The following is a 26,288-nucleotide window of genomic DNA, read 5'->3' as shown; positions in this document are numbered from 1 at the left end:
ATTTCCCTCTGCTAAGATTACTATTGTATCAATTATCATGAACATGCATAACGATTCAGAAAAAAAAAACAGCTTGCTTTTAAATGCAACTGCGCACATGTGTGTGAGTGCATTTACCTTGCATGTGTAAAGGCACAAGGTAATTTCACAAATGCGACATTTGTGAAAAATAGCTTTATAACTTATAGGATTTCTCCAGTATGAATAAAGATTTGGATTCTGATGTATGTTGAACTTTTTTTCACACCGTACGTAGCCAACCGTGTAATCGGATGTGAATATTTGCGTGAAGTGTTAGTGTAGTGGCTTAGTTCACTGCGCTACAAACCAGGCCACCCGAGTTTAGATTCCGGCCAACATCACCGATGATTATCTGAACCAGTCCTCGGCCACCACTAGGTCGACTCAGCCCAAAAAATGCGACGTGCGCGCATCGGTCTGTTGATGTTCTAATGCGGTCGATGATTCCACCACCAATGTTTTTGAGGAGGAATGTTGAAGCCAGGAGGTGCGATGTTTGGTTAAGGCATGAGATGTATATTCGGGGCGTTCATTTTAATAATAATATACAGCCCTATGTCATCCACTGTCGGATGTAATGCCTCCCCACATCATGTTGGCCATGGTGGTTGTTTGACCATACTTCACTACGCTGGTTGTGTTAGCTGTCTAAACTAAAGTATCAACTAAACTATTTTTATTTTTCTTCTTTGGTTCTTTCGGTAAAGTCACGTAGAATCAGAATAAAATAATAAATTGATAAAATAAAATAACACAATAATATTCTCATTCTACGTGACTTTACCGAAAGAACCAAAGAAGATTAATCATTTTAGTCACGAAAGCTTCAAATCGAATATTTTGATTTTACCAGAGAAGGCTGACTGAGCTATCTAGCTCTTTTTTAGAAGCGACCTGGACAAAATGATAGCTCGATGAAGTTTTGTTATGATGTGGAAATTAACAACGCACGTTCATGCTAAATGTGGAGAGAGAGACACACAAACTACAAATATACAGCAGGCGTCAGTGTTGGGATCAAACCCACAACCTCGTGTGTGCCGGGCGAGGTAGTTAACATCTCTCCACCTGTAGCTGGAAGTCACCCTCGGGTGACTGTAATCATCGCGTAGTGTGCAACAAACCACGGCACCACCGATCCAGCTACCAAATTGAACAATATGTGAATATTGTATAACTGAATTTCTAACAAACCACTCCTGGCCTTACGCTGATGATTACCCATTGTGTCAGGGACTCATTTAAGGCTGATCTCATCTTAAAGAAGTCCAGGACCATGTTCAGATATCACGAGCAACTGACGTTAGCCATGGCTGGGAATCAAACTCAGGTAACTGGGTTCGTCTCCCAATGCAGTCACCACTACGTCAGCACTCAACCTGATCCATATCTAGTTTATTGGGTTTTGTTTATAGTGTTAGTTTTTAGAATTATAACGGCCCTCTTTACTTAATATCAACGGCTGCTTGAATATTTTAAAGCCCGATGGCCCCACACCTCACAGAGGACACCGATAACAGATTGAATAAGTTGCATTGAGATTCGGTGGGAGGCGTGTAGCAACTTTTAAACAACATGTCGTTTCCCTCTTTAATTTCTCCTTCATGATTGAAAATTAACGGCAGCCAGAGCAGTCGCGATTGTGGCCATGCAACTCAAACCATGGGCCATGAACAAATCCACTTTAGTCTGCGCTCCTTCCACGGAGGAGGAAAAGCAAAACTACAAAAACTCTTATCTCCTGAAGCCCTCTCGCGGCTATCAGACGTAGACATTGGCATCTAGCACATTTTTTCCCACACATTCGCATTATTTTTTTTTTATTCACGAGGGTATTATTGACGTTCCCACTCGGCATTCACCATCTGTCATCTGTCTGAAGTGACCGTTGAGGTTTATTTTCTCATGTGAAGCCAGAACAGAATTATAAACCTCAAGAGATAGTTTTGGGTTTGTTTTTTTTGCCAGCGAGACATGTACCAAAAATAAACAAATAAACTGAGGCAAACAAACAAACACTCGTAACTTACTATGAAACTGAGCTGTTACAAAAACAAGTGAAAAGTTATTGCAAAAAATAATTTGAGCACATTTCGAGGAACCGTTCGGACAACTGTTCGAGGTCTGCACTAGGGAGGCAGCAGCGAGGGGTTGGTGGATCACACAGGCGATGTGAAACTCGCTTCCCGTGGGCGTCGAGGAGGTGCCGCACCCTGGCTCGCCAGGAGAAGACAGGAAAGGAAAAAATGTGGTCCCCACCTGTGACACCCGTGTGGGACGGAGCATCGCACCCTCGCACGTGTGGGCTTTGTCCAGGCCCTCCAGTGTCCTCCCAAATGTAAACACTCATTGGTCGATAACACCTTCATATGTAGAGGACCGCAGAACTTGGGGGGGGGGGTGGGGGAATTGGCAGCGGCTCACCGCCTGGCTTCGTTGTTCGTCGTGCCTCTCAGCGAGCGATTACTGCGTGCGTTCGAAGCTAAAATAATTACGAATCGGGCCCTGGGTATCTCTTGTCGCCAGCCACCGTGCGAGCACACACAGCTGATCGCAACAGCGCGAGGCTCCTCTACGGGCGAGTGAGCCAGGTAGCAGGCAACGCACGAATTTCAATATAGCACGGTCAGTTTTCGCAGCCGTCGCGGATCCGAGTGTGGCTTTCTGGGTCGCGCTGCGCTGGTTGAGCATTCCTGCTGTGAAGCCTACGCAGTAGTGCGTGGCGGAAGCTTGAGAGACACGCAGGGATACTCAGCGTGCAGCTCGGAAAGCTGCACTTGGACAACTGCGCCACTTTTTCATTTTACCAGGCAAGGCCCACTGAGCTATGGAGCTCTTTTTTCGGAAGCGACCTGGCCACAAATGACAGCTCAACGTTCGTGGCTTATCGCGTGGAAATTTATAGCAGCCAAATACTCTAAACGCGCGTTTATGAATGTGGAGGGAAACACCGCATCTACTTGGTGAAAAATACACACGACCACGGAAAGAGAGACACGCAAACTCAAAATGTAGAGGCATCAGGGTCGGAAAGCCACGACCTTGTATAAAATCAGCGAGGTAGTCAACATCTCCTAGCCACCGTGACGCCATCGCCACCAGGGATGCAAGATGCCCATGTGCCACACCCGAGCGAGGCTCCCAGTGGAAGCCCTGCACTCTGTGACACCGGTTGAAATGATCGCAGGAATCTCTCGGGCAAGACAAAGATAAGCCCCGGCACTCGGCCAGATCCAGAAGGTCGTTCGTGCCCAGGGTGCATCGACTGAACCTACAACAAAAAGGCGTATATGGTCTGCGACTCTTCATCCGATTCCCAGTGGGAAAATTACATTTCCTGTATTTGTTTTGGGAGTGTAACTTTGCTTTGAAATTTCAGCTTGGCCGTGCTTTGCACACATACAGTATCCATGAAATGTTACTATGTTTTTTAAAATATTTTAGGACAGTTTAACACGTAGACTTTCGCGACCAATATCATCCATAATACAGGTTTTTTTGTGGTGAGATTGCATAAATATATAACTGTGTCGTTCAGCCCGCCACCATGTCGGGTGGTGGCGGGTTGGCATATTTACGAGATCTAATCCAAACAACCTGTATTATGGATTTTAGGACACTCTGCACCAAATTGACGAGATTTAAATTCTCCCTGAACAGCTGCTGCCTTCTGAACCTCATCCCTTCTTGTCGTGTTGTGACAAAGCAACTGAATGAACAAAGTAATCATCAGCCTCATTATGGAGGACGGGCGATATATACCAACAGATGGGTGGGTGGTTGCCGGCCGGAGGTTAACTCAGCCCGTCGTCGCGGATAGTCAACTGCGGCCATACTCTGCATATACTGAAGCCCACCAGAGGTACAGGTGCAGCCCTGCAAGTGCTTGCTCGCGCCACTGCTGACGGAAGGGCCTCTACTCGAGGGAGCCCCATAGAGGGTATTTGGCCTACTCTTCCTCGCTGTGCCACATACCTTGACAGGGGCGGGAGTACCCACGGTTTATCCCACCACACGCGACCCTGATGATCGACTTGCTGCGGAGAACCCAATTATACTGCAGGGTGGACAGAGGTGGGGGATGGAGCTGCCGCGCTAAGAGATCGAACCGGCGACCTCTGCATTGCAACTCCAGTGTGCTGATATTTACACCACCAGTACGGAAGCGGAATTTCCACGAGCGACTCTGGACCACCATCAAGGATGAGCACAGTCCCATCCATGTCTCATTAAGCAGCGAGTCACATTGAATTGTCACGCGGTTAAACCGTCCTGGTCAATCACCCACACCGATCTCTTTGCACTGGAAGGCTGTTAATGAATTGAATAAGTTAAATATGTTCAATATTCCTTCTTAATCGTGGCTTGAGCTCAGAGGCATTGCTTCAGCACTCTCTGACTGGCACGTGTTATCTACAAGCAGGCCACTCAAACTAATCTTCGAGCAGGCCACTCAAACCGCATTAATCCCCTCGGCCACGATGATTCAAGAAACTGTCTCGCGGAGCGCCGTACAGAACCGAAATTCTAAATAAACATTGGCATTAAAGATCCCGAAAGAAAATTAAGGATCGACTTTAAGTACGGAACCATTTCAGCTTACTCCCGCACAACAATTTAATTGATCAAAATCTAGCGCGTGCAAGAACTGGAGGAAAGAACAAATGTAATGTTATTCATTACCAGAGAGGAGATGATGTGAGAGAGTGACGCGTGATGCACGGAGGAGCCTACCTTACTCCGCTGCTCGTGTAAATCATCAGGGTCAGATGTGAACGCGTTCGAATTAATGTTCCGACTTTTAAACAGTGCGAGATGACATCACGCGTCGAATCGCATCCCGCGCGAGGCCCAATCAGAGTCTCGTGTTCCTCCCATCGTGCCCCCACCCCGAGCTTCCCTCCGTCCGTCTCGCTTGCACAGTCCCACCGAGTCTGCCTTCTTTGTGCCTTCTCTCTCCCCCCACCCACAAAATCCCAACGAGCCCATTTCAAGAGACGTGCCCCAAAGTTGCAACCCAAATTCGGCTGAGACCACAGCAAGCCAGAGCCCCTCACCTATATATAGTGAGATGTTAACTACCTCGCCCGGTATACAGGAGGTCATGGATTCGATTCTGACCCTGACGCCTGCTGTGTATTTGGTCGCTAGGATTTGTCTCTGGGTCCTTCGGTTTGTCCATCCACATTTATAATAAACGTGCGTTTTAGATGTCCACATGATGAAGCCACTTGGTCGAGCTACCATTTGTGGCCAGGTCGCTTCTGAAAAAGAACTACATAGCTCAGTGGCCCTTAGCTGGTAACAATAAAAAATAGTTTGTGGTGTTGCATTGCGCTGCACGCGCGTCTGCGTCGCGATGATGACTCTCTATCCGTCCGTTGTTTATCCGGGAGGGCTTCTTCAACGTTGTCTCAAGACGCCGAGAGCTCAGGAGGGTTCTCGCGTCGACGGTTTGGCCAATGTGCTGACGTTCAACGAGGTTCCTCGCGTGTGAGGGAGAGGAAGCTGGGAACTTGTCAGTGCTCCAGTGGTGGCGCAGCACTTGGCGAGCTGCACTGTGACACCCGGTGAGCCGAGTTTGATTCCCGGCCAGGGCCAACGTCAGTGGTGGGTGAACCAGTCCGGGGTGCCCCCGCTTTCCCCAACGTGCACTGTCCAGTGTGATGAAGTATGGTCCAAAATTCCCCGGATCCGAGGCCCTTATCCAGCAGTGGATTGACGTGGTGCTTAAAAATTACGTTATAATTTACATGCCTCATCTCTTTGTTAGTGAAGAGCCATTTTGCCTGTGTTGTTTGCAGTGTGATGTGTCGCTTTTCAACTCAGGCCGAATGCGCTTACCCATCACCTCCGTCCGTGTGTAACGGAGCAGCGAGTTCACATTCGTGAAGGCCATCCAACACGAACCAAACTTTAGTGTAAAGTTGTACATCTATCAAACCCGTTATTTTCTGATACCCATGTGCTATTAAGAAGGGCCATTGCCCAAAATGTTACATGCCGATTCAATGTTATATACGCTTGCTTTTAAAGCCGCTGTGTTATTGACGAACCTGTTGCGCGTTGTGTTTGTAATCGGGACTTGACCGATTGAAAACCGTCCAAATTAATAAAAGGGTCAATGCACAAAACTTGGAGACACAAACCATGACAGAAAGGACCATTGGCGAATATACAAACAGAGTTTGCCCTGATAGCTCCCTGCTGCCTTCCACACTGCGAATTACATAATATCTGATGACAAGCACATGCTGAAAAGTGTTACATAATCATCCACGCGCACGCGTGGATTTTTCCTCCTTTTGTCATTAAAATAAACTAAAACCTCGAAACAAAATCGACCCATACGGCTGATTGACACTCGCGCTACGAGAGTTAAATACGCATCTGCGATTAGCACAGTTGCCTCCGTAAGAAGTGTAACGAATATAGAAGAACCCGCTCGCTTGTACTGCCTATCCCACAAGGCTGGCGCTGCTTTGCAGGAGAATCCCGGAAACGCGTGGCCGGTGGCCTCGAGCAATGAGAGTGGCAGCCAAGCAGTGGAACGTGTGCAAGGGAGCATCCACAGGGGAGATGGAGCAATGGAACGTGTGCAAGGGACCATCCACAGGGGAGATGGAGCAGTGGAATCGGATCGTGTTTGCAGGTGCTGGGTGGCTTATAAAGTCACAGGATTGTGAGAGACGGTGGCGGCTTTGGGGGAATGATCATGTCCGATAACGACTACGATGACGACTACGATGACGCCGATGACGACGAGGATGACGACTACGATGACGCTGATGACGAGAATGACGGGGATGACGATGTCCGAGTACTCATCGTGGCACCGTGGCACTGCGACCCTCCAATCCCCAGCGACGCGTCACAGGATTTAGAGGCGCGGGCGTCACCACACGTGCGTAGAGGTGACCACTTTTAAATGCACTTAGCCATGCACTTTTAAACATAGATTGAAAACGCATTTCTTTATAGAACTGCTTTTGCGTGTAGTTTGTTTCCCTTCACCCGCTTAGCACGGTTGGCTACATGCGGTGCGAGAGAAGTTCCAGGCACCCACGTGGTTGCGTGCCGCTTTGGCGAAACGCGTTTGCCAAGGCGGCCGGTGCGCGGCACGATCCGTGAGTGCCCTTGACGGCCCCCACGAGGGACGCACGGGCACCATCAGCTGGGCGGGCATGGCTCTCCCCCCCCCCTCTCCCCCTCCGGGTCCAGTGTCCGGCGGCAGCGAGAGTCCTCGGTCTTCGCAGTCGCCGCTTATTGCTTTATAACGCGATTGCGAGCTAAAGAGTATTTTTTTAATAGCACCAAAGTTTCGCAATTTCCCGGAATCGGATCCGATCACCGAATTGCAATGACGCGCGCCACTGAACGAAGACCGACATCGCTGCAGGGCGGCCTCGCTCGGGCGCGTTATCGCGAGCCGCCGTGAGCCCAAAGATAAATCTCTTGAGCGGCTTTGAAAGTGCAAACTGTTGATTGGCGCGCCATCGACTTTATACTCGGTGCTCTGAAAACAAATAGCGGCGTGCAGACGGGAGAATGTCGAGCCTTGTTGCTGGGGGAGATGCCCTAAACTTAGCTCCTCAAGAAGATGTATCCGACTTGTCGGAGGACCCGAAGAGCCCGTCACGTCCAAGGGTAGAATCTACTTACGCACACTGAACCCCTACAAGCCGACGATGGCCACTCACAGCCCCTTTAATAACGCCCATGACTATCATTACAATAATGGTTTGTAGAATTCGTGTTCGCCGCATTCTTATTGTGCAAAGGTTGATCGCGACGGAACTACGCCTCACCGTCTGCCTGCAGAGCAGCGTCGTTCACAATCTGTGGTTTTACCTGCTTCAGTACGTTGCGAGTCATTGTCAAACGTATCTATGGATGTTGACCTTCTTACGTAACCAACCGTGCTCCTCGGAGATGCGGGTTGTGGCAAACTTTGACCGTGACGCCAGAAACCATGGCCTACTCTTTCGCGAGTAACGCTACGGGATCTTCAACGTTCACCGTGAAGTAGATGGCGCACATTTCACGGTTAATACATCCGCAGTATAAATAATGTTCACGGTTTTATTTCGCATCGTTCACGCAACTGCATCACACGATGCGTCGCAATCCACACAGTAAGATGTTCGCAGCCAAGTAACGACGAGTGTGGGGGAGCAGCACTCCCTCCCCTACAGATGAGACAGATGGAGATGAATCCTCGCTGGCTCCCACTGCCTACTCGTGGTGAGACCATGAACCAGACTGCCTCCCACCGCGGGAATGTGGAATTCCCGTGGCTAGTACCACAGCACCTCCGATTAACACGGCTGGCTATGTACGGTGCGAGATACGTTTTACGTACGCACGTAGAGCGAGAGACGGGAAGAGGAACGCACGTATTCCAGAGCACATGTGCACGTTAGGGACATCGTGTTGACAATGATGAAAAGTCAGCGGGCTTGTGCAGGACACATCACTCGAAGGGATGACGACCGGTGGGTGAGACTCAGGAAAGGAGTGGCAGCCATGGGAGCGAACGTGCCAGAAAGGGCGACCGCCATGGAGATGAAACGATGAAATCAGCTCGTTTGCAGGTGCTCTACGGATTGTTATATCGCATGGCCGTGAGAGATGGAAACAGTTTGGGGAGGACTTCATCCAGCAGTGGATCGACCACGGCAGATGATGATGATGATGATGATCTTATTTTGTAGGGCTGATGTCGATACAGAGCAACAACTGCAATTTGACATTGAGGTGGTGAAGCCAAGCAACCGCGTCAGGAGCAGTCGCGGGGCATAACATCGCCGTGATGTCTCCTTCGTATTTGTGGACCGGGGCATTGCATCGTCACGTTGTACGGTGTCTGTTCTGGATGACCACAGTCGCACAATGCTGCTGGGGAGTTTTTATTTTTATTTTCCACTTGTGCATCATCAGGTATCTGTATCTCCTGCCGTGGTTTGTGCAGTGGATGCGGTTTAGGGTGGACCATCAGCTTCGTGGAAGATTAAACCCAGAGGGATCTTCTGATGATGATGATGATGATACAGAGGACCACATCACACTCTTTTGAGCATGAAGGGTAGCGTGGATTTCACCTTTGCTGGTGCCAGGTCCCCCGTGATTGAAATTGGAATATCCCACATTCAGGTCACTCATTGGCTATGCGCACACCGTTACCACGAGACCATTCACAATGTGGAAAATTATTTGCCCAATAATGACCCAGCTCGGGCGGTTTAACCTTCGTTTTTAAAAGTTTTCCTGCGTCAGTCCGATTTAGATCCAGACCTCTCGCTTGGCCCCTGGTCACGGCCTTAACTTTAGAACGTTGTCCTCTGCAGTCGTTATTTGTGACCACATTTATTGCTTTGTAATCCAATTCTAGGCTGGAATTGTTTTTTGAAGGTGCAAAGTTTTACCAATCTCCCCAAATCGAACCTGACTCTTGAATTGGAATTAGCCCCCCACAGCTAAGGGAAGGAGAACAGCAGCGCTGAGCAGAGTTGCCACCTCTGCGGTACAAACCTGGTACATCTCTTAGGGAGATTATTGTCGTTAATGCCCTTTCTGTACACTGCAGCGACACCACCTCCCCGCCCCTCAGATCGGGGTTTGTCCATGTATGTATATCCTGTAGGTGTAGTCTGGTTGAGTGCGAAATAGTCCATAGGTTTATGCCAAGTTTCAGTGATACAGAGAAAATCCAGGTTATTGTCAGTAATGAATTCATTTAAAATGAGGCTTTTATTGTTTAGTGAGCGGGTGTTGAGCAAAGCCAGTTTCAGGTGACTTTGCTTCGTGGTGAATTGAGAGGACCGAGGGATGGGGCGGAGATTGGTTAGGTGCACGTGTTATATGTTGTGATGACGTATTAAGGAAGTTGTGAGGCGCAACAGGACCAGATGGATGGAATGGAGTTTGGGGTTGAGTAGTTGTAACTGAACATACGACCAGAGCCTCTGTGAAGCAGACGGCGAATTAGTCCAGTTTCTCGGTGAATGTCAATGCAGTCCAAATGAAGGTGGTTGTTGATTGAGTGGAAGTCGGTGGTGGAGTGGAGTGGTGGCATTATCCAGGTGTGGAGCTAGCACCAGCTTGTACCCAGATGCCCGGTGTCTTGTTAATGGGAGGGCGTCCACGGCTCCCAGGCGCCGCTCCGGCTTCTCGACAGTGGCGCTGCGACCGCTGGGTGACGGGAGCCGTGGGAGCAGCTCAGACAGACCCGGGGAGCAGCAGCTCAGGTAGACACAGGGAGCAGCAGCTCAGGTACACACAGGGAGCAGCAGCTCAGGTAGACCCAGGGAGTAGCAGCTCAGGTAGACACAGGGAGCAGCAGCTCAGGTAGACACAGGGAGCAGCAGCTCAGGCAGACCCAGGGAGTAACAGCTCAGGTAGACCCAGGGAGCAGCAACTCAGGCAGGCCCAGGGATCCACAGATGAATAAAGCCGCACGTGCTTTTCGTTTGCATTTAGACATTAAATTGCAACAATATATACAAATTCATTTTTTAGCTCGAATTCGTTTGGATGTACCCACCATCCCACCTCCCTCACTGCAAAGTGATCTCCGCTGTTGATGCCATGCCAACGAAACCCTAAAGTTCCGTTTTCCTCCATTTGGATCGACCCAGTGTATATTTTGTAGCCTACGTGGCACAAATACCTAGCACTCTTCTAGTTGATCGCGCCACAGCACAGCCTTTCGCTGCAGGCTCGAGAACAGCAATAACAAACAGAGGCGATGGGGGCGGCGTGGAAGTACAGCTCGAGATTCTGTCGCGGTTGTGCTGTACAGCTCTCCTGTTGCCCGGCGTGGCGTCCGACGTTTTGCTCCACGTGCTGGGAGCTCCTTCAGGAACTGAATGTGCAAGTCAGAGTATAAATGTAGTTTCCTGAAGAAGCTCGCAGCACGTGGAGCGAAACGTCGGACGTCACGCCGGACAACATGCGGTTCAACACGAAAACGCATCGGAGAGCTTTTCCCCTGCTACAGACATGACAAGTGCTACTGTCTGAGACAATCAGCGATGGTTTCCCTGTGGCCACATGGCAGCAAAGTCAGAGAGCATTTCCAAGCGGACAATCATTGCCGAGATGGAATGAAGAGACCAGCTCAGGCGCAGGAGCGAGGTGGATTGCTAGCCTCCAACTAATTATCAGGGGTGGATACTACAGTGCAAACGTACGTTTCACCAAGCAGGTGTAAGTTATTCCTTCCTAAGTGCTCCTTCCTATGCGTTTTCATTCCACCGGCCCCTTCACCTCTCCCCCTTTCATCCCTCGTGCTCCATATACTCCCTTAATTAAGTTATTCCTCCTTCACCTTCCTGCATCATAGTACACACATAGTCCCCACTCGCAGTCCCCACTCAGTGGGGCAGCAGCGAGCCCAAACTCCCCCCTCTCCTAGAATCAGGAGCACGGCATTCGAGACTTCCCCCCACCCTCCCCCCACATCACAGCACGTGCTCTGTGCCGGGCTCCAACTGAAATTAAAATATGAAAAACCATTGTTGCATTGGAAGACCCTAACAAAAAATGGCAACGGTGTGGGCATGCTTTCATTGAGTGGTGGAGAGACAATGGTTGATGATGATCATAATGACGATGACGGTGTTGTCGACGTTTATAAATTCATGAGTGGCTTCCAAAGTCCCAACCGCAAAATCTCAGCGTTGCTAGCTCAGTGCTTTACCGGAGGCACGGTGAGGCCTCGGGCAACCCAGCCACCTCTCACTGCACTGATCGTGAAGACGCTGATAATCATCGTCGTCGTGTGCAGTACAACGGCTGCCGCCGATATCGTTCCCGATGCAATGACAACGGCGTGTTCCCCCATAATTTGTTAAGTGGACGGGCATCGACTTCCGTTGTCACTAAAATATTTCTCGCAGATCCCCGATACGCGTCCACTTGGCTAAGTAAATTAACAATATCATCAGAAACAAAAGGAACACGTTGCTGGGTAGCTCAGCGACCCAAACCCCCTGAGTCGACATTCCTACTGAGATGGTGGGCCGAATGCAAACAAGGGTGTCAAAACCATGCATCTGGCATGCGTTCTGTAATGCGATTTCCAGCTTGCATTTGCCTTCAGCCGGATCGATGGAGGGTTAGAAAAACGGAGGGATAGAGACGGATATATAGAGATGAATAGATAGAGAGACACACATGAACGGAGCTAATGTATAAATGCTTTAAACCTTAGTTGGAAAGTGTTGAAAAGTGATGGGAGGGAAAATGTATCTTCGAGTTATCGATATTAAACTAAACTTACGCATGCACTGCGTGTGCAATGAATGATGTCTAACAACTCAGACACCGCAGCTCCAGCGATGTGGATCAGGACCATTGCCGCTGCTACAGGAAATGGAAGAGAGAGAAGCGGTTGGAGACATTAGCGGTGGATAATGATGGCCCAGCAGGAGGAAAAAATCAACGGAAGTTGTTTTTCTGAACACTTCACTCGTTGTGGGGGTACTAGCGGTAGTGTTAATGCCATTATGAGGTCTGATCAGCTTTAGAGATATCCCTAACGGTGTCTAAAAGCCAGAGACCCGCGGAGCAGCCGATTTATACCAACACCTTCACTAAAGTATGGAAGAATCGGAGTTACCCTTTGTGCCAATAAAGCAGGAGGTGTTAAGATGTTCAAACACCAAATAGATACTTCGTGGCAAAACATGCAAACAAACATGCTCTGATAACATCTGCCACAAGTAAGTGTGGTTAATGCAGACGTGATGCCTTGCAAAAGGCATCAATTTAGTGTTTGAACATCTTAACACCTGTTTCATTGCTAGAAAGGGTAAAACCTTTTTTCATATTTTGATACTGGTAAACATGTCCCATACCTTTAATAATCCGTACTTACCAGAATGGGGAGGTATGGTCAAATAGCCCCCACGTCCCTCATCCAGCAGTGGATTGGCAAAAATGGATGTGCGGTGTTACCGCAAACCATTATACAGTACCTGGAAGAGCTGGATTACTGGTGTCGACTCAGCCCATCACCTCAATGCACTGATAAAACGAGTACCACTTTGTGGGAAGGCTACATTGACTGTGCTAATGGACAAACTTGACCCATCCATAGGAATGTGAAACGTTCGCACTGAGACGGAGCCACGGATGAGAGATGGCCGCGGCGAATGGACGTGAGCACCGCCCGCAAGCTATAGCCTGAAACGCGGTGATTAAAATAAAGGGTCAACATTCTGTCTCTCACTTGAATGTAACTCTCTAATCTCTGTGTTACTCCAGTCAATAACATCGTTCCGTCTCTCTGTGCTACGTTAAGACACTCGAGGAGCTATTGTTCCACGTTCAGGAGCACGCCTGTGTATACCAAACACTGCCACAAACACTACCACAAACACTACCAAACACTACCACAAACACTACCACAAACACTACCACAAACACTACCACAAACACTACCACAAACACTACCACAAACACTGCCACAAACACTGCCACAAACACTACCACAAACACTGCCACAAACACTACCACAAACACTACCACAAACACTGCCACAAACACTACCACAAACATTACCAAACACTGCCACAAAGACTACCACAAACACTACCACAAACACTACCACAAACATTACCAAACACTGCCACAAACACTACCACAAACACTACCACAAACACAACCACAAACACTACCACAAACACTGCCACAAACACTACCACAAACACTACCACAAACACTACCAAACACAACCACAAACACTACCACAAACACTACCACAAACACTACCACAAACACTACCACAAACATTACCAAACACTGCCACAAACACTACCACAAACACTACCACAAACACTACCACAAACACTACCACAAACACTGCCACAAACACTACCAATCACTACCACAAACACTACCAAACACTACCACAAACACTACCACAAACACTGCCACAAACACTACCACAAACACTACCACAAACACTACCACAAACACTACCACGAACACTACCACAAACACTACCAATCACTACCACAAACACTACCAATCACTACCACAAACACTACCACAAACACTACCACAAACACTACCACAAACACTACCAAACACTACCACAATCACTACCACAAACACTACCACAAACACTACCACAAACACTACCACAAACACTACCAATCACTACCACAAACACTACCACAACCACTACCACAAACACTACCACAAACACTACCAAACACTACCACAAACACTACCACAAACACTACCACAAACATTACCACAAACACTACCACAAACACTACCACAAACACTACCACAAACACTACCACAAACACTACCACAAACACTGCCACAAACACTACCACAAACACTAGCACAAACACTACCAAACACTACCACAAACACTACCACAACCACTACCACAAACACTACCAAACACTACCACAAACACTACCACAAACACTGCCACAAACACTACCACAAACATTACCAAACACTGCCACAAAGACTACCACAAACACTACCACAAACACTACCACAAACATTACCAAACACTGCCACAAACACTACCACAAACACTACCACAAACACTACCACAAACACTACCACAAACACTACCACAAACACTACCACAAACACTACCAAACACAACCACAAACATTACCACAAACACTACCACAAACACTACCACAAACACTACCAAACACTGCCACAAACACTACCACAAACACTACCACAAACACTACCACAAACACTACCACAAACACTACCACAAACACTACCACAACCACTACCACAAACACTGCCACAAACACTACCAATCACTACCACAAACACTACCAAACACTACCACAAACACTACCACAAACACTGCCACAAACACTACCACAAACACTACCACAAACACTACCACAAACACTACCACAAACACTACCAATCACTACCACAAACACTACCAATCACTACCACAAACACTACCACAAACACTACCACAAACACTACCACAAACACTACCAATCACTACCACAAACACTACCACAAACACTACCAATCACTACCACAAACACTACCAATCACTACCACAAACACTACCACAAACACTACCACAAACACTACCAAACACTACCACAATCACTACCACAAACACTACCACAAACACTACCACAAACACTACCACAAACACTACCACAAACACTACCAACCACTACCACAAACACTACCACAAACACTACCACAAACACTACCACAAACACTACCACAAACACTACCACAAACACTACCACAACCACTACCAAACACTACCACAAACACTACCACAAACACTACCACAAACACTACCACAAACACTACCACAACCACTACCAAACACTACCACAAACACTACCACAAACACTGCCACAAACACTACCACAAACACTGCCACAAACAGTGCCACAAACACTGCCACAAACACTACCACAAACACTACCACAAACACTACCACAATCACTACCACAAACACTGCCACAAACACTACCACAAACACTGCCACAAACACTACCACAAACACTACCACAATCACTACCACAAACACTACCACAAACACTACCACAAACACTACCACAAACACTACCACAAACACTACCACAAACACTACCAACCACTACCACAAACACTACCACAAACACTACCACAAACACTACCACAAACACTACCACAAACACTACCAAACACTACCACAAACACTACCACAAACACTACCACAAACACTACCACAAACACTACCACAAACACTACCACAAACACTACCAAACACTACCACAAACACTACCACAAACACTACCACAATCACTACCACAAACACTACCACAAACACTACCACAAACACTACCACAAACACTACCAATCACTACCACAAACACTACCACAACCACTACCACAAACACTACCACAAACACTACCACAAACACTACCAAACACTACCACAAACACTACCACAAACACTACCACAAACATTACCACAAACACTACCACAAACACTACCACAAACACTGCCACAAACACTACCACAAACACTGCCACAAACACTACCACAAACACTACCAAACACTACCACAAACACTACCAAACACTACCACAAACACTACCACAAACACTACCACAAACACTACCACAAACACTACCACAAACACTACCACAAACACTGCCACAAACACTGCCACAAACACTGCCACAAACACTACCACAAACACTACCAAACACTACCACAAACACTACCAAACACTACCACAAACACTACCACAAACACTACCACAAACACTACCACAAACACTACCACAAACACTGCCACAAACACTGCCACAAACACTACCACAAACACTACCACAAACACTACCAAACACTACCAAACACTACCACAAACACTACCAAACACTACCACAAACACTACCACAAACACTACCACAAACACTACCACAAACACTGCCACAAACACTACCACAAACACTACCACAAACACTGCCACAAACACTGCCACAAACACTACCACAAACACTACCACAAACACTACCAAACACTACCAAACACTACCACAAACACTACCAAACACTACCACAAACACTACCACAAACACTACCACAAACACTACCACAAACACTGCCACAAACACTACCACAAACACTACCACAAACACTTCCACAAACACTACCAAACACTACCACAAACACTACCACAAACACTACCACAAACACTGCCACAAACACTACCACAATCACTACCACAATCACTACCACAAACACTACCACAAACACTACCACAAACACTACCACAAACACTACCACAAACACTACCACAAACACTACCACAAACACTACCACAAACACTAGCACAAACACTACCAAACACTGCCACAAACACTACCACAAACACTACCAAACACTACCACAAACACTACCACAAACACTACCAAACACTACCACAAACACTACCACAATCACTACCAAACACTGCCACAAACACTACCACAAACACTGCCACAAACACTACCACAAACACTACCACAAACACTACCACAAACACTACCACAAACACTACCACAAACACTACCACAAACATTACCAAACACTACCACAAACACTGCCACAAACACTACCATAAACACTGCCACAAACACTACCACAAACACTGCCACAAACACTACCACAAACACTACCACAAACACTACCACAAACACTACCACAAACACTACCACAAACACTGCCACAAACACTACCACAAACACTGCCACAAACACTACCACAAACACTGCCACAAACACTACCACAAACACTACCACAAACACTGCCACAAACACTACCACAAACACTGCCACAAACACTACCACAAACACTACCACAAACACTAGCACAAACACTACCAAACACTACCACAAACACTACCAAACACTACCACAAACACTACCACAATCACTACCAAACACTGCCACAAACACTACCACAAACACTGCCACAAACACTACCACAAACACTGCCACAAACGCTACCAAACACTACCACAAACACTACCACAATCACTACCAAACACTACCACAAACACCATCACAAACACTGCCACAAACACTCCCACAAACGCTACCAAACACTGCCACAAACACTACCAGAAACACTACCACAAACACTACCACAAACACTGCCACAAACGCTACCAAACACTGCCACAAACACTACCACAATCACTACCAAACATTGCCACAGCAATATACTAAAAAAAATACCACGTGATTTGTGACGCAGACATCTTAGACAATGCAAGGCCGGGTACGTGGACATTGCCCCGAACTCGATTTGTTCTGCCGCTCGTGCAACGTGTAGGTTGTCACCCCCAGAGCATCGGGGAGAGCTCAAGGAGGACGCACGGCAGACACGAAGCGGATCGTGCCGTGACTCGTTCTGTGCAGCGGTTAAACCCAGCACGTCGACCCCCCAATCAACACCCCCCCCCCCGACTCTTCCCATCCCTCAGCCCCTAAAAGACCACTAAAGTTACTAAGGCCACGATAACACAGAGAGAACACATATCCACGTCGCCTTTGTGTAACGTGTTGTTGGTCAAGGCACGTGTTTTATGGTGTGTATGAGTGTCTTTTCACAGCGAAATGTTGCTGACTTTCCCCCCACGTGAGAAACCGTCTCCTATTGACACGGTTGGCTACGTACGGCGCGAAATAAGTTCAACAATCGTGCGTAGAAACGTCTCCTGCACGGTACCCATGCCGCAGCCTGCTTAAGAGTTCGTTTAAGATCGACAGCGGCGTTCCCACCCGGAGTTTACGAATGCCCCCACCTCCCTGCGGGCAAAGTTCACGGCACGGGGCTGACGAAGCTGCCGTGCATCTTCTGCGTTCATGGTCGAGGCTCGGTGATGAACGGACCGATAATATCTTCATCACGGCTGCGTGTTCCTCCCTTGTCGGGCTGCCGCGATCCCGGCACTCACTGGAGGCACTCGGCTTACACGTAATCGCTGTTTACAACATCATCACGCGAGCCCCCGGGGAGAGAGGGATGTGTCGTGCGCTTTTTACATAAACAAGTGATAACCTCCGCTTAAGTGCGGGCATGAAACACTCACAGACAACAACAACTACAGCAGCAGCAGCCGTTCGCCGCTAAGTGGCGGGGTGATGTCACTTACGGCGCTTGTGTGCCAGGCTAGGTGCACTTTGAGGCCACGTAAAGTGAAGAAAGTTCACTGTTAGCACGTCACGGAACAGGTCCAGGTGCCATGGGTTGACTGAGTTGACTGGAAAAAAAAGTTTGCACCACCTGTGCCCTCCACTGTGCCAACTCGCCGCTGCGTTTTAGCCGCCCGGTGCTCCGCTCGTTGTTGTGAGCCTCGCTCCTCTCCCCTCGCCACTTTTGCTGGAGGACGACTGCCTCAAATTGCCCAGTAGCGTCCTTCACGAGCTTCCTCCACAGAGGCCGATTTAACTTTGCTGGTATGGCAAATCCACTCAGCCCCACATCCTCCTGTATCGGATCAGCCCATCTATTCTCTAGCCCGTGCCGAGCCCGTTCAGCCCCCTCTATCCGGCCAAACAGAAGCGTCTTACTCACTGAGTACTTAGTCGTGTTAAACAGAAGCTTCTTAGGCATGCAGTAGCTGGACATGCAGCCTACATGACCCAGCCAACTCAGCCTCGCCTACAGGAGGAGGTCACTGATGGAACTGTGTCTAGCTCCTTCAAGGATCGGTGAGCTCCTCACACTGTAATCCAGTCTAGTTAAACCCAGGATGTATCGTAGGCAGGCCAGCCTTTATGTTTCAAACCAGTTAAGATGTCCCTTTAAAGGGATCCACGCTACGCAAGTACTGTACAGAGAAGTGAAGGCATTACTAGCCGCGAAGATCCAGAGCTTCGTATGGAGCGACAGGCCAGGTAGCTTCAGCACAGCGTTACGCAGTAACAACAGGAAACACGCACACGCGTGCAGACACACGCACTACGCAAAGCATGAAATACCCACATGCACATTGCTTACGTTCTCGAGATGTGCTCTGGATATTTGTAGCGGTTCATGAGAAAAAAAATCGAATTATCAGGCGCAGATTTTTACGAAATTTCGGACGGTCCAAACCAACATGATCATTGCGGAATCTTTAGAAAACCACAAGTGGCGCCACTCACCTGCTGTGGCTGCTGCGTTTCTGCCGACGACAGCGGTGTCCCGTGGCGTCGGGAGGCGTCATTATTGGGGACATGTAGACATGTTACATGTGTACATGATGCAACATTTTAGCAAATTATCTGAATGTTAGAAAACACAATAAGATAACATCCCAAAACTGTTTTTTTTTACTGAAAATGCAATAATAGATTGCATTATATTTGTCAATTTGAATGCTTGTGATGCCTATATGAGATGGGCCGCTACGGTGATGAGATGTTAACTACCTCGCCTGGTATAACAGGAGGTTGTGGGTTCGTTACAGACCCTGACGCCTGCTGCTGTGTATTTGGAGTTTGCAGCGTGTCTCTCTTCCCGTGGTCGCGTGGATTTTCCTCCAGGTCCTCCGGTCTTTTTCCCTCCATATTTAGAATCAACATCACGCGTCTAGAGTATTTGGCTGCTTTTAATTATTTCCACGTGATGATGATAAGCCACTTCGTTGGGCCATCATTATTTTGTGGCCAGGTCGCTTCTGAAAAAGAGCTATGTAGCTCAGTGGGCCTTACTTGGTAAAATATAAAATAGTTGTTTTAGTTTTATGATGGTGATGAGGTTATATAGCAGCGATTAACAACATCATAAACATGGACTTGGGAAACAAAACATTGAACGGAAACTGAGAAGTGAACACAGAAGCATGGAGAGGCACTCAGACAAGAATAATGACGAGGTACATTCTCGGAATGACAATGAGAGCCAGGAAGAGGAATACATGGACCGTATGTGTCTGTGTTGTGCAGTACAACCACACACAGACGAGGAATACTACAAGGGCTGTCGCGGTTTAATAACACAACTCTCGCACTCGGCATCCTGCACGCACACCAGTGTAGGTGTACTCTATCTCGGTCCTTCACACGGACACTGAATACTATTTGCACTCTACCCTCGGCTATCCCCTTGGCCCTCTCGCTGCCCGGAGCGGGGGGATCAGCCAACACCGCCCCCGCGACGAGCAGAGAGAGACCCCCCCCCCACTCCAGCCGGTCCTTACCCTGCCTCCCGACAGCGAACTCGCCCCCGTCACGAGGCCCCCCTTAAGGACCCCTTGGGTGGCCCCGCCTTGCGTGACCTCATCCTTGGCCCCGCGTGACTCAACCAGCTCGCACATCCGTCCGCTCGCCCCCTCATTGCTTACTCACAATACTCCTCTACACCTGTATGCTGGACTTCTTTTGCACCGTACGTAGCCAACCGTATCATTCGGAGGTGCGAGGATGATAGAACATGCACAAGTGAGAGACGTGATTAAAACCGTGAATGAAAACACGTGGCCTTGGGTAGTCATGGCTAGAAGGGATGATGACCGAATGGTCGAGAGTGACGATAGGCAAATGAGGGTACACGCCTGGGACAGGAGCTGCCATGGAGATGGAGCGTTGAGATTACTTGTGTCCAGGAACTGGATTGGTTGTTGCATCATAAGACTGACAGACAACAGCTTAGGGAAGAATTCATCCAGCAGTGGAGAGATTATGGCTGCGGATGATGACATGATCGATAGTGATCGATGATGACATGATCGATAGTGAAATTGACATTTCTCAATTCCACAGCCATACACGCATGCGATGTACTATGTGTTATTAGGCTATTTATTTCGTCTCTCAATTAGTGTAACAGGTTTTTATTATTATTATCGAGCATTGGATTATAAATAGTGTCCACCCATTTCATTAATCCACTGCTGGACTGACAGCGACCTCCGGTAGTTAGCGCAAATGTGCTATGAACGCAGTTAGCAACCTGAGATCGATTCCCGGCCACGGCCAACATCAGTTTGCGAGCAGCGGTCGATGGCAACGTGGAAGAACTCCCTCGGTGTGAGCCCCGTGGGGCACAGCGACGGGCAGCGTCCTCGTCAGTGCCGGGACACGGCACAGCTGCTGGGTGCGCTGGGAAGTGGCTAACTCGCTCACTCGCTCATTTCGGGCCCAACGTTGACCAACGAGTATTACCTACGTGGAATTCTGCGTGAAGACGGTCACTGCGTCGCGCACTTTCAGGTGCACTTCTGTGGCCGTCTGGAACGCTCCTGCGATATTCGGAAGCCACTGCAGATATGCACTATTAAATCATCTAGATTGAAAACTAACTTTTAATAATTATTATTTTAAGTTTTGATTTAAAGCTTTCGTGACTGCAGTAATTCATATTCTTAGTTTTTTCGGTAAAGTCACGTTGAAGAGAAACAACAAAATAACAAAATATATATAAAACAATAAAAAATTCTCACGACGTTTCGACCATAACTCAAACGGTCATCATCAGGTGTGTCGGTTTGCATAAATTTATTTTGAAAACGGCATATTTATTTATATATATAAATAACGTTTGCGTCACGCGCAACGATTGGCTGTTTGCCAGGACTAGTCCATCTATTTTTTGAAAAGAGGAGGGGGGAGACGAAATTTGTTTTTATGTATGCTGTCTGAAAGGCACTGTAAGCGTGAACAATCAATCAAGAACTGAAATGATTTATCAAATCTTTCCAATGATTGCTAAGATAGAATCCATCTTCTCGGTTGAAATTGTCTCTGTGTTTGTATATGTGGATAGCCTCATGAACGAATCTCTCATGGAAGCCAGATGGCTTACAAAGAACCTCCGTCTTGGAAAAGTCAATGGCATGTGAGCCTACTGAATTAGAACAATGATCTGCTACGGCCGAGGTGTTGGTCCTACCGTGTTTAAGGTCTGCTTTATGTTCACGAATGCGGTCCGAGATATGGCGTTTGGTTTCTCCAATGTAACTACTACCACAGAGGCAACTTAGTTTGTAGACACCAGGGTATTGTATGTCCGGAATCACATCTTTTACAGACGGAACCAGATCACGGATTTTATGTAATGTGTTGAAACGGACCTGGATCTTGTGTTTATTCAAGATTTTGGAGATCTTTTTTGTGATCCCAGCAATGTAGGGTAAAGTGATGGTTTTGAAAGGCTCCTCAAGAGGGTTCTTCTTCATGGTTTGAGTGATAGCTTTGCGGATTGTATAGTCGGAGTAACCATTAGCCCTAAGAGCTTGGTGTACGTGCTTGAGTTCACTGCTTATGTGTTCCTGGTCGGATATGCATTGGGCTCTATGATACAGAGTCTTGATGAGAGAATTCTTCTGTGATGGATGGTGGTGGGAATCCGGTTTCAGATAAGCATCCGTATGGGTAGCTTTCCTGTAGACAGAGTGGCTCATTGAACCATCAGGTCTCTTTTTAATTAGGACATCCAAAAAAGGTATCTTGCCATCTATTTCGACTTCCATGGTAAATCTGATGGCTGGGTGTATGGAATTGATGTGGTCGAAGAATTGGTACGTGGATGACACAGAAAAGGTACGTGGATGACACTTTTGTCATCTGGCCACATGGCCGGCCTGCTCTAGACCAATTCTTCGACCACATCAATTCCATACACCCAGCCATCAGATTTACCATGGAAGTCGAAATAGATGGCAAGATACCTTTTTTGGATGTCCTAATTAAAAAGAGACCTGATGGTTCAATGAGCCACTCTGTCTACAGGAAAGCTACCCATACGGATGCTTATCTGAAACCGGATTCCCACCACCATCCATCACAGAAGAATTCTCTCATCAAGACTCTGTATCATAGAGCCCAATGCATATCCGACCAGGAACACATAAGCAGTGAACTCAAGCACGTACACCAAGCTCTTAGGGCTAATGGTTACTCCGACTATACAATCCGCAAAGCTATCACTCAAACCATGAAGAAGAACCCTCTTGAGGAGCCTTTCAAAACCATCACTTTACCCTACATTGCTGGGATCACAAAAAAGATCTCCAAAATCTTGAATAAACACAAGATCCAGGTCCGTTTCAACACATTACATAAAATCCGTGATCTGGTTCCGTCTGTAAAAGATGTGATTCCGGACATACAATACCCTGGTGTCTACAAACTAAGTTGCCTCTGTGGTAGTAGTTACATTGGAGAAACCAAACGCCATATCTCGGACCGCATTCGTGAACATAAAGCAGACCTTAAACACGGTAGGACCAACACCTCGGCCGTAGCAGATCATTGTTCTAATTCAGTAGGCTCACATGCCATTGACTTTTCCAAGACGGAGGTTCTTTGTAAGCCATCTGGCTTCCATGAGAGATTCGTTCATGAGGCTATCCACATATACAAACACAGAGACAATTTCAACCGAGAAGATGGATTCTATCTTAGCAATCATTGGAAAGATTTGATAAATCATTTCAGTTCTTGATTGATTGTTCACGCTTACAGTGCCTTTCAGACAGCATACATAAAAACAAATTTCGTCTCCCCCCTCCTCTTTTCAAAAAATAGATGGACTAGTCCTGGCAAACAGCCAATCGTTGCGCGTGACGCAAACGTTATTTATATATATAAATAAATATGCCGTTTTCAAAATAAATTTATGCAAACCGACACACCTGATGATGACCGTTTGAGTTATGGTCGAAACGTCGTGAGAATTTTTTATTGTTTTATATATATTTTGTTATTTTGTTGTTTCTCTTCAACGTGACTTTACCGAAAAAACTAAGAATATAATTATTATTTTACCATCACTCCAACTAGCCAACATTCATCGTTCACTGCCATTGTTGCTATATTTGCGGCCGTCTGGAACGCTCTTATTAGGAACTCACTGGAGCCATGCACTTTTAATTGTAGATTGAAAATTAATTTCTTTGCAACTTATTTTTGTGTTTGGTTTGTTGTCCTCCACCCGCACCTGAGATGAGCACGGTTGACTACGTACGGTGCGAAAGATGTTCAGCATACAGACGAATATTGTCATCTGTGCATTATGATGAATTATTTTGTTAAAACAAGCAACTGGTTTACTTGCGGGCATTTTGCGGTCACGAAGACACTAAGCGGTAGTTCACTGGCCCTTGGCGAGCGTGAAGCATGCAGCTGTAGTAGCTTAACGAGCGCGTGTCAAGGATATCTCATTGACCATGTTCGTCAGCACGGTGCATCCGCAACCCAGATAATCCGAGCACGACTAATTGAGTGTGAACAGGTTCACTCCCCATATAGTTCACGCGTTCACTTGTTACATAGACGACGTATTAAATCAATGTCTGTTTCGTACAGGGAGCCTCTGCGAGTAGTTCATAAATCATCATCCAGCTCACATATCCGCCTATCTATTTACTCCGCGCATTGAGCAACAGCCTGGATCCGATTCAACGCCACGACCCCCACCACCGCACCCACGCATCCTCCTTATCAGCTGCAGACTGGAGACACCGCTATGCTAATTGCATATCGTCGCTTCGTGGCACAGCGAGCACACTCGCTGGCTCGCTCCGGTCTGCGCTGGCGCGTTTGCTGACATCGCTCGCGCGCGTGCGTCAACGAAACTGTTCAGCCGCACGCATCCGGCGCAATGTTCACTCTCCGCTTGTCACGGAGGGGGGACGATGATGAGCGGTCGCTAAGGACGGGACCATCGTGTTACCAGGCTCGCCTCTCCCACGTGTAACCAGGCTAGCCTCTCCCACGTGTAACCGGGGTAGCCTCTCCCACGTGTAACCAGGCTAGCCTCTCCCACGTGTTACCAGGCTAGCCTCTCCCACGTGTAACCGGGCTCGCCTCTCCCACGTGTAACCGGGGTAGCCTTTCCCACGTGTTACCAGGCTCGCCTCTCCCACGTGTTCCCAGGCTCGCCTCTCCCACGTGTAACCAGGCTAGCCTCTCCCACGTGTAACCGGGGTAGCCTCTCCCACGTGTTACCAGGCTCGCCTCTCCCACGTGTTACCAGGCTCGCCTCTCCCACGTGTAACCAGGCTAGCCTCTCCCACGTGTAACCGGGGTAGCCTCTCCCACGTGTTACCAGGCTCGCCTCTCCCACGTGTTACCAGGCTAGCCTCTCCCACGTGTTACCAGGCAAGCCTCTCCCACGTGTTACCAGGCTCGCCTCTCCCACGTATTACCGGGCAAGCCTCTCCCACGTGTAACCGGGCTAGCCTCTCCCACGTGTTCCAAAATAAGCTATCGATCAATTCGATCGATCTGTTTTTCTTTTACCAGGTAAGACCCACTGAGCTATGTAGCTCTATTTCAGAAGCGACCTGGCCGCAAATGACAACTCAACTTAGTGACTTGTCACGTTGATATTTAGAGCAGCAGCCAAATACTCTGAACGCCTGATGATTCTTGACGTGGGAGGAACCGGAAGACCCGCATAAAAATCCACGCGACCACGGGGAGAACGTGCAAGCTCCAAAGATACAGGCATCAGGGTCGGGATCGAACACACGACCTCCTGAATCTCGCCACTACAGCACCCCCTCTCAACACGTGCAACTAAACGTCGGATATCGTGTCGGACAATAACACCCGATTGTTGGAAAGCAAACAGAATGTTGATAATTTCACACGACGCCTACCTTGGAGATTACTTCAAGATTCATCAGTCCAGCTCTCGTGTGAGCTCATACAGTGAGGGAAAAAAGTATTTGATCCCCTGCTGATTTTGTACGTTTGCCCACTGACAAATAAATGATCAGTCTATAATTTTAATGGTAGGTTTATTTGAACAGTGAGAGACAGAATAACAACA

General features: G+C 47.7%; 1 protein-coding gene across 2 annotated transcripts in view; it reads right to left on the bottom strand.

Moving 5' to 3' along the window:
* LOC116953056 (extracellular calcium-sensing receptor-like) overlaps window positions 1–26,288 on the bottom strand; it is an 82,852-nt gene that overhangs the window by 26,021 nt on the left and 30,543 nt on the right. Inside the window, exon 1 of one of the 2 annotated variants that reach the window (XM_032972909.2) lies at window positions 4,756–4,907. The exons of the other annotated variant lie outside the window; for it this stretch is intronic. The gene's annotated coding sequence lies outside the window, so the exon portion shown is untranslated. Of the gene's footprint in view, window positions 1–4,755; window positions 4,908–26,288 lie in introns of those variants that run through there. 2 annotated transcript variants of the gene reach the window in all.

The sequence above is a fragment of the Petromyzon marinus genome, chromosome 49 (genome assembly GCF_048934315.1).
Source record: "Petromyzon marinus isolate PM22_M1 ecotype Great Lakes invasive population chromosome 49, UKy_Petmar_22M1.pri1.0, whole genome shotgun sequence".
Classification (NCBI taxonomy): Eukaryota; Metazoa; Chordata; class Hyperoartia; order Petromyzontiformes; family Petromyzontidae; genus Petromyzon; species Petromyzon marinus.
Note: the sequence above shows the minus strand (reverse complement) of the source record. Positions and strands in the feature narration are given on the sequence as shown.